The following is a 14,312-nucleotide window of genomic DNA, read 5'->3' on the forward strand; positions in this document are numbered from 1 at the left end:
GGCCTAGACCCTTCATCAGACCCTTTTCTGATGAAGGGTCTAGGCCCGAAACGTCAGCCTCTCTGCTCCTATGATGCTGCTTGGCCTGCTGTGTTCATCCAGCCCTGCACCTTGTTGTCCTGGATTCTCCAGCATCTGCAGTTCCTACTGTCTCTGATTCAACGTTATGGAGACATGGGTTCAAATCCCAGCATGTCAAATGGTGAAGTCTAAGTTCAGTAAAAAATCTGAAAGAAAAACAAATCTGGCCTACTGGAGACCGTGTTTCCACTGCCAATTTATTATTTAAAAAGCCTAACTTGTTCACTAATGGCATTTAATGGAAAGAAATTGGCACCCTTAGCTGGTCTGGCCTACACATAACTCCAGGCCCACAGCATTGTAGCTGACTCTTAACTGCCCTTCGAAGTGTTTGAACAAGCCACTCAGTTCCAGGGCAGTTAGGGATGGGTAATCAGTCTAGGCCTTATACTGTGACACTTCCTGTGAATGAACAATAGAAGGGCTGAACCTTTCCAATGGGTTTCTCGAAGGGTTTCTCTCTGCAAGGGCCGGTGAGTTTTCTCTCATGATTATTCCAAATTCACCTCATTAACTACATGCCACATCCGTCTCGTCCACTCGCTGCGGCCGTAATTACTTACTGTTGTAAGCTATCCTGGGATTGCTATCACTGGTGCAATCTTTAAAAGGCTGTCATACTCCTGAGTCAAGCTTTGGGAGTCTGGAGTTGCCTTCAACTGTTGTCCCAGACAGAGCAGAAAGGAAAAATTGGAGTACCACTTTCCTTCAGGGACCTGGTGCAGGGTGTGGCACAGTGGAGAACCCTCCTAATCCCACCGCACCATTAGAAGAAGCCACAACACTAGGCCCTGCCAGGCTTCCCCAAGAACACTGCTTGTACAATTGCAACCATCTGAAGAAACACACAGCAATGCTACAGGACGGTCAATGACCCCCTTCACTGTGTGAGTCTCACCATCTTCTCTTTGTGAACTCACGCTCACTCTCTTTCTGCTACTGTACATCCCTCCCATCAATGCCCTACCACAGAAATGGTGCACACAGCCCAGACCATCACAGAAGCCAACCTCCCATCAATGGACTTCATTTACACTTCTCATTGTCACGGAAAGGCTGCCAACATCATTAAAGACCCATCACACCCCGGTACTGCTCTCCTGTAATCTCTTCCATCAGGTAGAAGATACAGAAGCTTAAATGCATACACCAACAGCTTCAAGAACAGCTTCTTCCCTGCCGTTATTAGACTGATGAATTGACTGTCTAACTTCAAACAATGTTTATTTTGTTAATGTTAATCCTGCCACATGTGCATCCTGTGCGGCGTAACCTATATGCCTCACTCTGTCCACGTTTTTTTCACTCTATGATCTGTATGCCCTTGCTTACAATGATCTGCCTGTACTGCTCACAAACAAAGATTTTCACTGTACTCAGGTACATGTGATAATAAAACAATCAATCAATCAATCAAACATATTCTCCATATTCCCTGCAGCATCTTCCTTCAGTTGCTCTCTCCCACCCCAACACCACCCCTAACACCCCTCCCCCCACTTTACTAACCCCACAGACACTCTGCACTGCCTACTCACTCGGCTGGGTGACCTAGCTGCCTTTCCCTTAACTGCACCAGCGCTACCAGCTGTACCACCCAGTTTCATTGTACTCCAGCCCTCCCTTTCTCTCATTACAGATGAAAATAGCCTATCGTATGGCACAAAGATCCAAGACAGGTGGTGGGCCACCCAGTATTTGGCTCCACACCCCTTACAAGGAACGGACCTTGACCTGACCACCATTAGTAACTGTCTGATGGTGCCTAAGCCCCTGGACTGCCTTTGATGTAATGTCAGCACCCCCTCCAGTTTTTCTTGACTTGAATGATGACTGCTCCCCTCTGACTTTGAAACATTGGTATTTGTTTGTAGCCCATTCAGTGTGGTTGCTGTTTATGTGATTGCCAGACCATATAGCTGTGAGACTTATGTACTCTTGTGCTATAGAAAAAGAAAATGTCCTCGCTCTTGACTGATGATTGCTGACAATCTGCTTGACTTGGTATCTGTGTTAAATAGCAATGCAAGACAGAAAGGCTAGGAGCTTTTAAGGTGTGGCTGATGGACAAAATGCTGAAACGCTTGGTAAGGCAGGGATATTATGAGCTTCCAGATCAATACAAACTGAGTGAGCAATAAGAAAGGGAAGAAAGAACCCTGAGATGTAGCTGGGACCAGTCTGTGAAATGGGTACTGTATTCTAATGAAAGGTGCTAGTGCATTCCAAACTGCAGCTGTGGTTACATGTCTCGTTTCAAAGTCTATGGATGTGTGTGTCTGTGTGTGTGTCTGTGAGTCTGTCTGTGTCTGTGTGTGTGTCTGTGAGTCTGTCTGTGTGCGCGTGCGTGTCTGTGTGCGCGTACGTGTGTCTGTGTCTGTCTGTGTGCACGCACGTGTGTGTGTGTGTGTGTGTGTGGTCACTGCCCATGGAGTGTGTTCTGAGGCATTGATGCCAGGTGTCCAAAGTGGAGACCCAGAGAAACAAGCAGCGAGCTGGAGTCTTTTCCATGTTGAGAATTCTCGGCATCTCGTTTCTATCAGGGCGGTACGAGAATGGGAAACTGCACATTAATGTGATGAGATTAGGTTGTAATGAGGGTGATAATGAGACAAGCTCCCTGTTTCTAATCTAACTGCTCACTAGCAAGAACCTCATCTCAACATTCAGGACTTGGTTGGAAATTGGGTCTTCTCAATCTCAACATCAAGTTAGGAATCGTTTGATATCTCAAATGATTAGCCCAAATTTCTTCCCATAGCCCACATTATTGAAGGCCTGGGAAGTTTGTGCCCTGTGTTTTAGTTATACTCAATGGAATGTTTATTGATCAGAAGGATGGGAAGTAATTAATAATCTGTGATTTCAATTAGTTATTTGGAATATCTCTGTATATCTCTACATTTTCCAGATAAAATAGTTCCAGCAACATTACCCCACCTCTCATCCCCCACCAGTAAAACTTATTCTAAATTTCAGTTTGCATTGAACAGTCTCAGGAATTTTTCCCAATACTATGTAACCGCTTAACATTTAATGTATTGAAAATGGTATTTTTATTGAACTGCTTTTGTCTGTGTACAAAAAGAATGGATCCCAAGCCTATTCAGAATGTGATTAAAGACAAATCTGTATTTACTGGTCAGATAAATCTTGTAACAGATAAGGTTACTCTTCTGTGAGATGAAGTAGTGTTTTGGGAGCATCAGTTGAGACACAAAGCCTATTATTTCCATTCATCTCATGCATAAGCCTTGCAGCTCCAGACAGGACAACATTCATAAAATCTTGTAGAGACTTGTAACTTCTTACTGTATAAAGCTGAAAGTATATGACAAGATTTCACACTTTTAAAATGTTTACTGTAACAAACAACTAAAAGCACTACTCACAAAGCAGTATTTTCTTTCTGCAGGCAACATTTACCTTAGACTGTGGAGAAGAATGTTCCTTTTTTTATACTTATAACCCATGAGGCTCTCTCCATGGAGTTGCAGTTCATATGGCAAACAGTCCACAGTTGTTCACTGGGTTATAGTATCCCCAATTCACTATATAGTAACTTCAAGTGATCCTTTCCAACAGAGTGTTTGCACTGTTTCTTAAATTCACCATCAGCTGTAAAGTCTGTTCCCATGTCTCATCTTCCCCCTAGTCATGTGAGGATGAACTTTCCAGAACCTTTAGGTGGCTGCAGGGTTCATCTCTTCAACTAGAGACCACCTCCCTTCACCATCCAGCTGTCAATCTTCCTCTTCCCTCTGCTGACCACATGGAGCTGTTGTCTGTCTGTCCTATCCATGTCGGGAAACAGTTTGTTTCTCCAAAACGCCTTCCTGTCCTCCTCTTCACGGGACCATGTGGCTAGGTGAAAATGCTAAAGAGCTGTGATCCTTTTAGTGCCTAAAATAAATGGGCAGTTTACAGCACAACTGTTTGCAATCCAATAGCAACAACACCTTTCTGGGTCTTTGGGAGATTCAAAGTCCACTCATCATAAACTCTCGAAGGGTAAATACCTCAACCCTCCTTTTGACCTCTAACAGTGAAAACACTCAAGCTTCTTGTCAAACAGACTTCAGAACAGTGTCATGACCTATTTTATTTACAGTCACCAAATATAATAATGTTGGCAACTTTATAACAATATAGGATTACATAGCTCAGAAGAATCAGAGGCGATTCATTCATTGAATTTGTGCTGGCTTTTGAAGAGCAATTTAGTTAGTCCTACACCTCGCTTTTTTCCCCATATTCTGGCAACATTTTCTCCTTCAAGTATGCATCCAACTACACACAGGAGCACAAACAGAAATTGCTGCAAAAGCTCAGCAGGTCTGGCAGCGTCTGTGAAGAGAAATCAGAGTTCATGTTTTGGGTCCAGTGACCCTTCCTCAGAACTGACGTTGGTTACGAAGATAGAGTGGGGGAAGGGGATAAGGAGGAAATGATAGGTGGGAATAGAGCCCAACGAGAAACAAGAACAATTGGATCTGGCTAGGAGAGTGAATAGCTGTTAATGAACACTGTTAGTGGCTAACAATAGGTAATGTATAATGGCAGGTTATGTGATAATGAGGCCTGGTGTGTGGGTGAGGGGGCTGGGGCATAGGAGAGTTCAGGCCCTAAAATTATTGAACTCGATATTGAGTCCAGAGGGCTGCAGGGTCTCTAAGCGGAAAATGAGGTGTTGTTCTTCCAGCTTGCGTTGAGCTTCGCTGGAACACTGCAGCAAGCCACAGACAGAGATGTTGGCCAGGGAGCAGGGAGGTGTGTTAAAGTGGCAGGCAATAGGTAGTTCAGGGTGTTTTTTGCAAGCAGATTGTAGATGTTCTGTGAAGTTGTCATCGAGTCTACGCTTCGTTTCCCCAGTTGTGAGCAGCAAATGCAGTAGACTAGATTCTGGGAAGTGCAGGTGAAGTGTTGCTTCGCCTGGAAGGTATGTTTGGGCCCTTGGATACTGGGGAGGGAAGAGGCAAATGGGCAGGTGTTACACCTTCGCTGGTTACAGGGGAAGGTGTCATAGGGCTGTGGAGTGGTGTTAGGAGTGAAGGAAGATTGGACCAGGGTGTACCAGAGGGAACGGTCCCTGCAGAAGGTGGACAAGGGAGGGGAGGGGAATATGTGTCTGGTGGTGGCATCTTGCTGGAGGTGGCAGAAATGACGTCTGATGATCTTCTGGATGTGGATGCTGGTGGGATGGTAGGTGAGAATAAGGGGACCCCTATCCCTGTTGCGGGAAGGAAGAGAGGGGCTAAGGGCGGAAGTGCAGGAGATGGGTCGGGTCCAGTTGAGGGCCCCGTCAACGGTGCTGGGGAATCCTAGGTTTAGGAAGAAGGTGGACATTTCGGAGGCTCCCTTGTCGAAGTTGGCCTCATTGGAACATATCTGACGGAGATGGAGGAACTGAGGGAATAGAATGGAGTCTTTACAGGAAGCAGGGTGCAAGGACATATACAAAAACAGAAGTTTCTTGAAAGCTCAGCAGGTCTGGCAGCATCTGTGAAGAAAAACTCAGAGTTAACATTTTGGGTCTGGTGACCCTTCCTCAGAGCTAGGATGTATAGTCCAGGTAGCTGTGGGAGTCGGTGGGTTTGTAGTGGATATTAGTGGCCAGTCTATTCCCAGAAATGGGAACAGGATGCCAATCCAATTAAAGGCTGTTACAGGCACAGTTTCCACCACCCTATCTGGCAGTGTATTGAGTAAATGTACTCTTCCTCATTTCCCCTCTTTTTCTTTAGACAATCACCTTAATTTTAGGGCCTTTGGTTACCAAACCTTCAAACACTGTAAGCACCTTCTCTTTACTGACTCGATCTAAATCCTTCAAACATCTCTGTCAAATCTCTTTCTCTTTCCAAGTTACTTGATAATAGGATTAAAATCTCCAAATATTCTCTGCTCTGAGGAAAGCAATCCTGGTCTATCCATTTGACGATAATGACTCACCTTCGCAAACAGTCCGAAGAATCTATTCTACCTATGCTCTGTACAAAATCTTCACATCCTTCCTCATTGGATTGTAGTGTCTAGAATGTGGACTTAATTCAACAACCGGGGCTGAGCTGCTATCTGTTATAGATTTAGCAATAACAACCTGGCTTTTTCACCATTTATTAATTGAGCTCCGGAACCCATATACTTAATGCGAAGCCTCATCTAAGGATGCCTACCTTGAAGAAGTTACCCTCCTCCCTCCGGAAAGACCTCAGTGGATCTCTCTTCTCCTTTATCCATCTTCTATCCATCTCTTCCTCTCTCCCTATTTATTTCAGAACCCCCTTCCCCTCCCCCATTTCTGAAGAAGGGTCTCGGCCCGAAACGTCAGTTTTCCTGCTCCTCTGATGCTGCTTGGCCTGCTGTGTTCATCCAGCTCTACACCTTGTTATCTCAGATTCTCCAGCATCGGCAGTTCCTACTATCTTTCTACTTAATGAACCAGTAGTTTTGCTGTCAAAGATTTGTGTAACAGGATTGCTAAGTCCCTTTATGTTTGACACACTTTAACCTATAGCATGGCTAGACTTGACCCAGCTGCCCAGAAGGTAAAAGGCCAAAGGTTACGATTTGAGAACATTGTGCACAAACTTTGTTATTAAAGAGAACACAATTGTAATTCATAAATAAATACAATTGTAATTCATAAATAAATATGGTATTAGTCTGAAGGCAGCAGTTATACACAGGTCTACACTGTCCTCCTCAAGACAGAGTCATAAAATCTTCTCATCTAAATTTCCATCAGAGGGAACATTTTATGCCCATCTCATCATCATGGCGTAGCATAGTGCCTCATATTTCCATTGCTGACGACATGCAAGATGCCTCACAGTGGTGGCAGAATTTTGTAAAACTGTCTGTGTTCCCTTGACTCTATCAACGCTACTTAGACGCATAATAAAAGTTGATTTAAATCATTTTCCTTTCCCTCTGTGTTAAAGGTAACAATGATAAGTGATGGTGGACTGATAGAAGTGACAATCTACTCGAGTTATTGCAGGTAATTTATATTTGCTGGCAATCTACCTGTCGATATGAAATGCTTTTGTGACTCTGAGGTGATGGATTAGAAAGCACAGCCCAGTATCAATTAAAATGAATAAAGTTGCTTGGCTCAGCACAAAATGTTGCACGAAAACAACAATGCTGTTCAACTGGTGCTTTAATTGAGTTATGTAAAGTCACCATACTCTCACCAGCCCATAGGGCTACTCTAATTGCAGCTAGACAACTTGTGGTGGCTTAACCTGGAGGTCAGCATGCCTCAGGCAACAGGAGAAACTGAGGAACATCTTTTGTAGTAATCTCAGCCAGGGTAGGAATGGAACCTGTGCTGTTAGCTCTGCACTGCAAACCAGCCACCCAGCCACCTGAGTTAACAAGGTGTAGAGCTGGATGAACACAGCAGGCCAAGCAGCATCAGAGGAGCAGGAAGGCTGACGTTTCGGGCCTAGACCCTTCTTCAGCTGAGTTAAACTGACTCTCAAATTGCTGTCTTTGTCTGGACCTGATGAAAGGTCATTTTGACTTGAAACATGAACTCTGTTTCTCTGTCCAGCAGACCTACTGAGTATTTCCATCCTTTCTTCTGTTTTGATATGAGTCTAAGGTATTTTTGAATAATGACCTGATATCTGCTACAGTTATTAACTTTGATTGTTTATTCCACAGTTTATAATCTCCTCTGTAAAGGAATATTCTTCTATCCCATGTCTGAAATACTCTGTATATATCTATTTAAACATTTGACACAAGGCATTTGTGATAGCACAAAATCCTTGCCTTCGTAGAGAAGAATTGCTTGCTTGAGCTAGATGCCTATCAGTTGATCTACGAGTTGATCTGAAAGGATCCAGGTGTGAAGACCAGGGCAAATGTTACACTGTTAACTGCTCATGAGTTCAACATCTTATGTAAGGCATGCTGCACATGTGTCTTAACTTCCCTAAGTGATAAAGCTTCTCAGAGAAATCAGATTGTTCCAGCTTAATCAAATCTTAAGAGTGTACTGTTCTGTTGTTTATTCATTCACCAGTGGAAATGGTTGATTTTATTTCTGAACAAAGTCAGTAATTGTGAACTGAAAATCACAGTAGCCAAATTAAATTTGCTGCCCAGGATTACAGTCCCCACACATTAATAATTGTCAAAAAGCTGAGAATCAGCTGGCGAGTTTTCAGAATAGTGAAGAAGGGCTGTCCTAGGTTACAAAGGGACATTGATAGGATGCAGAGCTGGGCTGAGATGTGGCAGATGGAGTTGAACCCTGAAAAGTGTGAGATGATTCATTTTGGAAGGACAAACTTGAAAGCAGAATACAGGGTTAACGGAAAGATTCTTGGCAGTGTGGAGGAGCAGAGGGATCTTGGGGTTCATGTCCACAGTTTCCTGAAAGCTGCCACCCAGGTTGTTAGAGTTGTTAAGAAGGTGTATGGTGCGTTAGCTTTCATTAATAGAGGAATTGAGTTCAAGAGCCGTGAAGTTATGCTCCAGCTATACAAACGCCTGGTTCGGCCACATCTGGAGTAATGTGTCCAGTTCTGGTTGTTTCATACAGGAAAGATGTGGAAGTGTTGGAAAAGGTGCAGAAGAGATTTACCAGAATGTTGCCTGGAATGGAGGGAAGGTCTTACGAGGAAAGGTTGAGAGAGCTCGGGCTTTTCTCTTTAGAACAACAAAGGATGAGAGGTGATTTGACAGAGGTGTACAAAATGATTAGAGGTATAGATGGATTGGACAGCCTGAGACTTTTTCCTAGGGTGGAGGTAGCTATTATGAGGGGGCATATTTTTAAAGTGAGTGGAGGTAGATATAGGTGAATCGTCAGAGGTAGTTTCTTTACTCAGAGTGTGGTAGGGGCATGGAATACATTGCCGGAGAGGGTAGTGGAGTCAGCCTCACTAGGGGCATTTAAGCAGCTATTAGATAGGCATATGGATGATATTATAAGGTAGGGGTGGAGGTTAGATAAACCTTAGGTTTAGGGTAAAAGTTCGGCACTGTTCTATGTTCTATGTTCTATCAGTATCAGATTTAGTTATCAGTATCTTTCCAAATCTCTTTAACCCACATCTATCCTTGGTTGGTGTTTCATGCAAGTCATTTGTGGTGGCTCCAATTTTCAAGGTGGCAAATAGGCAATCTGTGAATTTATGCCAATGATCTTTGTCATATCTGACAAATTTGACTGCGTTCTTTGACAAGGTGACACAAGGCAGTTGATGAGGGTAGTGCTGTGGATGTTGTATGTTTGGACTTTCAGAAAGCACTTGCCATGGTGCCACATGCCAGATTGATAAACAAATTAGAAATGTTTGGGTGATGGGTCCTTGGCACCACAGATTAGAAGTTAGCTAAAAGAAAGGACAAAGAGGGTATGTATTGGTGGAGACAATTTCGCAATCGGGAGACAAGTTGAAAGAAGTGTTCCCCCGATATTGGTATGGGACCTTTGCTTTTTCTGATTTATGTAAACAATTTTGAGATGGGTGTTGAGGGCAAAATTTACAGATGATTCCAAGCAAGGGACAACGGTGTATTGCAAGGATGATGCTGAGTGACTTCAGAAGCACATTGACAAGTTGATCTTAATGGACAGTTTGCCTGGCAGATGAATTTCAATGCAGAGAAATGTGAGGGAATGCATTTTGACGAAAGAAACATGGAGAGACAATACAGGCTCAATTGTACAACTGTGAGGGGTGTATAGGAGCAGAAGGACTTCTGGGTTCACTTCATGATTCTCTGAAGGTGGCCAGGCAATGTGAAAAAGTTGTTAAGAAAGTTTATATTGGATTTATTAATAGAGGCATAGAGAAATAAAACAAGGAATGATGCTACACTTCTACAAATCATTGGTCAGACTACATCTGGAGTACTGTGTTCAGTTCTGGGCACCTTATTTCATGAAGGATGTTAAAGCTCTGGACAGAGTTCAAAGGAGATTTACTTGAATGATACAAGGAAAGATTGGAGAAATTGGGCTTATCCTCTTTGAAGCAGGGAAGATTAAGAGGCGACCTTATTGAAGTGTTCAAAATTATGAACAATTTTGACGGGGTAAAGATGGATATTCTGTTTCCACCAGTTGGCATGTTAATAACGAGAGGTCACAATTTCAATATTGTCAGCAAGAGAGTGAGGAGTGAGATGATGAGAAGCTTCTTTACTCAGAGAGTTGTTACGATTTGGAATATGCTGCCTGGGAGAATTGTGAACGTGGATTCTGTAGGAGGTTTCAGAAGAGAGCTGGAGATATATTTGAACAGGATGAGTTTAGAGGATCATGGAGACAAGGCAGGAGAATGGGACTAGCTGGGTGGCTCTTTCAGGAGCCAGTACAGACATAATGGGTCAATTGGCTTCCTTTTGCACTGTAACATTCTATACTTCCATTATCTTTGCACTCAATTCATTGTTCAGCGGCAGAGGATAAAAAGTATAAATCTGTTTTTCCTTTAGAATTGGCGATTCATTACATTAAATATTCCAAATAGAGAAGTCTTTGACGTGATTCTCCTTGGTTCCAAAGACAATCAATCAAAATCTTCGCAATATTAACTATTACAATTTATATTCTATGGTGTTGACCAATTGGATTCAATTGATGAGGTTCCATGGTCTCAGCAGAGTTGGTATGATGACACTCTGCCAAATAATTGATCTATCCTTATCCCCATGATGTTTAAGACCATCAGCTTTCTGCCCAGATTCTTGTTAAAGTGGCCACACTCTATCTTAAAAAATATCATTTACTGAACATGCAATCAACCTTTGTATTATACCAACTGTGTTTCATTTTGAGAATTTATTAATGTTGTTTACATCCTCCTCCTTATGAAGTTTTTATTCATAAATAATGTGTTTTCAGCTGTATTGAGATGTGGTTTCATTGCTTTAAAGTGTAGGCAAGGAGATTCTTTTAAAGATTTTTTTTACACAAGATCAAATCTATTCCTGTCCTTGCAATTCACAATCTCTGGTCAACTTTGCTGTGCAACCATCAAGCATAAAAGTAGGTCATGAGCTCACTGTATCTAACTGTCCCTGTTCTTTCCTCAACATTTATTACCCTGAAGGCAGTTTAGAGTCAACCACTTTGCTGTGGGTATGGAGTTGCATATAGCCCAGAGAAGGTTAGGACAGCAGATTTCCTTCACTAAAGGGTATTAGTGAACGAGGCAATTGACCATCAAACTTATTTTACTCCAGATTTTTATTTGATTCAGTTTTCACCATCTGCCATGGTGGGATTCAAACTCACATTCCCCAGGACGTTAGCCTATGGTTCTGGATTGTTCGTCCAGTGACATTACCACTGCACTGGAGAGCTGCAATCTGCATTACTTATATATAATTGTAAATGAAGAGTTTACAGAAAAATCTGAGAGTCAGACAGTGACCCCTCTTAAATAAGGTAAAGACAAAGATGAAGTGTGCTCAAAGTAGCAAATTAGAGACGTCTCAAGAGAATGGTAACAGGATTCCAATGGCAGATCTCATACTTGGCAAGACCCATGAGGGCAGAATATGCAGGCTCTAGTCCATGAGAGGAATACGGCCCATAGAAACAGGAACTTTACCACACATCACTGACCCTGACTGTTTTGCTCATTATCTTGACTTAATGTCTTGAATTGCTCACATTATCACCAATGGAAAGTGCTTAACTCTGTCAAAATTCCATGTCATTCTGAAGACAGCACCCTAAATGGGGATTTCCCAGTGAATTATAAGGAGTTAAAGTCATCTGAAATTGCTGCAGAAATTCAGCAGTTCTTAAGAAGAAAGTTGATACCAAACGCAAAGAGTTAACTCTGTTTCTCTCCCCACAGATGGTGCCTGACTTGCCAAGTTTCTCAGAAGTAGAATTTCTGTTCTTATTTCAGATTTCCAGCATCTGCAGTTCTCTGTTTTTGGATTAAAATAATCTGCTTTGTCCCAACCCTAATACTTGAGATGTCATCTAATACTGAACTGGATATCAGTATTGGATTGATTCCAAAGCAAAAAAAGACTTCAAGGAAGTATCTGCTCATCCTCCAAATTGTCAATTTTCTAGTGTTTTTTGTCCTCGTTCCAGACTGATATCAGCCATCCATCCATAATTTAAATTTCCAATCATTGCCATTGGATACCCATCATTATCTAGGTATGTTTTAATATTTCCCATAGTGAGGCATTGTCGTGCATTTTCAATTTAAATCCAATTTACAAATGTTAGCTCATCTGCTTATTACTTCTATGTTGCTTTAAGTGCAACAATTTCACTAAAACTGGGCATATGGCTGTAAAGCTTTTTGTCAGCAAATTTTTGCACTGTAATTCAGAATCATCAGCAAATTTTATATTAATATCTCTAGAAGTTCTTTCTCCCACGCGAATTATGAATTGTATAAACAACAGAGGAACATGAAACAGGCCTCAGCAGAACTGAACTCATTGCTGACCCCAGCTTTAGCTATTTCTCATTATTCTCTATAATGCCGAATCAATATTCAGTTGAGCTCATCAGTTTGTCCTTAACTATTTACAACCTTGTGACTTTGAACCTTGTGCGAATGTGGCTGAAAGTAACCAAACCTGGTAGGGTATTTTCCTGATGTCTTTGTTCACATGATCGCCAAGAATAAAAAAAACTAAAGAACTGCGGATGCTGTAAATCAGAAACAAAAACAGAAATTGCTGGAAAGGCTCAGCAGGTCTGGCAGCATTTGTAAAGAGAAATCAGAGTTAACGTTTCAGGTCCAGTGACCCGAAGTGTCCGAGGAAGAGTCACTGGACCCGAAACGTTATCTCTGATTTCTCTTTAAAGATGCTGCAAGACTTGCTGAGCTTTTCCAGCAACTTCTGTTGTTGTTCCTGATTTCTAAGAACCTCACCCAATCAGCACATCCCTTTAACCATCTCCAATACCTTTAGAACTGCTGAGCAAATTAAAGGAAATTAATTGTAAATAAAATATATTTGACTGCCCCTTAATGAATTTTCTTCGATTAATAGCCTGGAGGATCTTGGGCAAATCTGGATGGTTGACAAGCCTAGTAATTTGTTTAAAATTAAGTTAACATCCCCTGTGGTTCCTGTGATTTACAGACACATTCCAATCTCTTCTTTCTCCCCAGCGTTGTTAACCAACAGTAGTTAGTAATTCCCAAATATTCTGTTGACATTATGGTAAATGTACTACAACAACAACAAAAAACAAAGTTGCTGGAAAAGCTCAGCAGGTCTGGCAGCGTCTGTGAAGGAGAAAACAGAGTTAACGTTTCGGGTCCGGTGACCCTTCCTCAGAACTGATGGTGGCCGGGAAAACGTCAATTTATATGCAGAAAATAGGGAGGTGGGTGGGGTAGGGAGTAAACAATAGGATAGAGCTCAAAGAGAGAGAAAGACAGTTGGACAGGCAAAGGAGTTGCTAACCATCAAGCTGGGAGGGTGAATAGTTGTTAATGGGGACTGTTAGTGACTAACAACAGGGGGTGTGTAATGGCAGGCTATGTGGTAACAAGGCCTGGTGTGTGGGGTGGGGGGCTGGGACATGGGAGAGTTTAGGCCCTAAAATTATTGAACTCAATATTGAGTCCAGAGGGCTGTAGGGTCCCCAAGCAGAAAATGGAGTGTTGTTCCTAATGTACTGTTCAGGTTAAAGAAAAATAGATTGAGGATGTTGTTTGTGCCCCTAACTCAGCTATGTGCTCTGGGTGTTTCTTTTTATATTTGTTCATGGGGTGTGGGTATCACTGACTAGGGCAGCATTTATTGCCCATTCCCAGTTGCCCAGAGGGCAGTTAACAGTCAACCACATTGCGGTGGGTCTGGAGTCACATTTGGGCTGGACCAGGTAAAGAAGGCAGATTTCCTTCCCAAAAGGACATTGGTGAACCAGACATTCAAGTCCTACCTGTTCCTGAACTGCTTAATAACATCTCTGACCATCTTGATTAGAAAATATCCTGAGGGCATATGGAAGACTTGTGTGGCACAGTGGTAGTGTCCCTACCTCTTGACCATGGGATAAGGACCTACTCCAGAGGTCTGGGATAACATCTAAACAGATTAATTAATTTAAAAAAAGTCTTGAGTATATATAAAAATAAATTAATTCTCTGACTGGTAGACACCATATCGGGCAACCACCTCGAAACCGATATTCATTTCAAGCCCACCGACTCCCACAGCTACCTAGAATACTCCTCCTCCCACCCACCTTCCTGCAAAAATGCTAT

This window comes from Rhincodon typus, chromosome 1, assembly GCF_021869965.1.
Source record: "Rhincodon typus isolate 14 chromosome 1, sRhiTyp1.1, whole genome shotgun sequence".
Classification (NCBI taxonomy): domain Eukaryota; kingdom Metazoa; phylum Chordata; class Chondrichthyes; order Orectolobiformes; family Rhincodontidae; genus Rhincodon; species Rhincodon typus.